The following is a 2,653-nucleotide window of genomic DNA, read 5'->3' as shown; positions in this document are numbered from 1 at the left end:
CTGTATTTGGATCAAATTTTAAGAGGCTAAATAAAATCTCATTTCCCCTAAATTTTTTTTTATCATCCTCTTCAGTGTTCCCAGACCATATTTTTACATTTTTCCTATGTTCAAGAAAGCTGGTATTTAATGTGTCTCTTAGTTAAAAATAAGTGACAAGAAGTTTTTTGTTTTTAAACCTACATATAATGGGAAGATTTTACAAATAATGAAGGCATACACTAGATTATAAGCATGCTGTTTTATCATAAAATAATTATAAAATAACTTTGTAGACCCACTATCATGACAGAAGATGACATAAATACATTGACAAAACTGTCAAAACCTCCTTTAAAATATTACTCCTTGGTGAGAGCAAGATGGCCACTACCAAGCGAGTGTTGCGGACTTGCAGAGGAGGTAGATGACAAAGTTCTTCATGCTGCTTTTATCCCTTTTGGAGACAGCACAGATATCCAGATTCCCCTGGATTAGGAAACAGAAAAGCACCGAGGATTTGCTTTTGTTGCATTTGAGTTGACAGAGGATGCTGCAGCAGCTGTAGACAACATGAATGAACCTGAGCTGTTTATATGGACAATTCGTGTCAATTTGGCAAAACCCATAAGGATTAAGGAAGGCTCTTCCAGACCAGTTTGGTCCGAGGATGGCTGGTTGAAGAAGTTTTCTGGGAAGACTCTTGAGGAGAATAAAGAAGAAGGGACAGAGCCTCCCAAAGTGGAAACCCAGGAGGCAGAGCCCGCTGTAAAAAAAGCCCAGTCAAACCCTCAGGTGTACACGGACATCAAGACTGAGAACAAGCCAGCAGGCTGAATCCAGATGCTCCTGGGTTCAGGCGTCGTTCCCATGACAGCAGAGAATTTCCGCTGCCCGTGCACCCATGAGAAGGGCTTTGGCTTCAAGGGCAGCAGCTTCCACCATATCATCCCCCAGTTCATGTGCCAGGGCTGCGATTTCACCAACCACAAGGGCACTGGGGCAAGTCCATCTATGGGAGGAAGTTTGACGATGAAAACTTTATTCTCAAACACACGGGACCAGGCCTGCTCTCCATGGCCAACTCAGGCCCAAACACCAACGGTTCCCAGTTCTTCCTGACATGTGACAAGATGGATTGGCTGGACAGCAAGCACGTGGTATTTGGGGAGGTCACGGACGGCCTGGACGTCTTGTGGCCGATTGAGGCCCAGGGCAGCAAGGACAGGAAATCCAAGCAGAAAGTCATCATCTCCGACTGTGGGGAGTACATGTGAGAGGGCAGCTGTCAGCCCGGGGAACCAGCAGTCAAGGTGTCCCATTTGCAGCAAGCAGGGCTTTGTGTCCTGGCCCTTCCTCAGGGTCAGCATGGGGCAGCTCCTCTGCAGGCGTGGCCTGGGCCTCCTCTGGCTCTTCCCCAAGGGTGGCCATGGGCCCGGGTGCCGCCCTCCCCACCGTGGACGGCTGTGCATGGCCTTTCCAGGCCAGGGCCTCTCCTGGGTCCACCAATGTGACTCCTAGACGTTTTCCTTGGTAAAATATAGTTTTTGTAAAAAAAGAAAATATATACTACTCCTTTCTAAAATTTACCTATTAAGTGGTGTTTCTGTAACTGTTATGGAAATTGAGAAAGGTTCTTATGGGAATTCTTTTTGTTATTGTCACATATATTATATGAAAAGGTAAGTATAATCTGAACACTGCAGAAGCTGATTCATTATGAAGTATTGATTTTCTATTCAAAACAATATTTTTTAGAAATAATATAATTTCTTCTTAAGGAAAGAAAATTTATGTTGTCTGTTGTCATAATTTGAATTTCTGACCTCATCTTGTAAAATCAGGAGTAGAAGATAAAAAAAAGATGGCTTTGGTGAGACTTTATGAGAGAGAGTGAAAGCTGACAATAATATATGGCTGATACTATATAAAGTTCAGATTCCATACAAGATCGTATTTAATCCTCCGCCAAATAATGCTACTGTCCCCATTTTGTATATAGTGAAACAGGCTCAGAGAAGCAACTTGCCCATTATTACACAGCTGTAAGAGATAGCAGTGGGCTTTAAAACCATTAGCCCTACACCAGAATTGTAATCTCTGCATTATACTGAATTTTGGTGATGTGGCTATAGCAGGTTATAGTACAAAGCCTACTTGCAAAACTCCATTTTGCTGTACGGAGTTTTACCAATATACAAACTCATGTGTTTGTGTTTGCCTGATATTTGTTACACTTATACAGAGGGAATAGATCAACTTTATTGACTCATATAAACACCCAGAACTAAGAAAATATTTAGCAGTGTTGTCTCTAAATATCTCATCCTCTCAAGAAAAATGAACACCTTAAAGTGTTACTTTCCAGTTGGTATGCTTAATCATACAGTGAAATCTCACTTTAAAATATATCAAATATGGATTTAAACCAGATTAGTTTCCCCCAAATACCTTATTCTAGTTAAAGCCCAGGAGTAGAACTTCTGTCTCCTAATGCCAGCATTGTATTTCATTCCTTTGCATTTCTGTTGCTACTACCTTATTTTTTAAAAAAATATTGGGATTTAGGATATATGTTGGGTTGTTTTGTTTTAGTTTTGTTAGAAATTCAGAGAAGGAACTATTTTATTCAGGATTCAAATGGAATGCTGGGCATAGAAGTCAGGATTTCAAT

The 2,653-nt window shown here is 41.1% G+C and overlaps 1 pseudogene; it reads left to right on the top strand.

Moving 5' to 3' along the window:
- Positions 1–362: 362 nt before the first annotated feature.
- On the top strand, positions 363–1,256 carry LOC136131934 (peptidyl-prolyl cis-trans isomerase E-like; annotated as a pseudogene).
- Positions 1,257–2,653: the final 1,397 nt, after the last annotated feature.

This window comes from Phocoena phocoena, chromosome 12 (genome assembly GCF_963924675.1).
Source record: "Phocoena phocoena chromosome 12, mPhoPho1.1, whole genome shotgun sequence".
NCBI classification, from domain to species: domain Eukaryota; kingdom Metazoa; phylum Chordata; class Mammalia; order Artiodactyla; family Phocoenidae; genus Phocoena; species Phocoena phocoena.
Note: the sequence above shows the minus strand (reverse complement) of the source record. Positions and strands in the feature narration are given on the sequence as shown.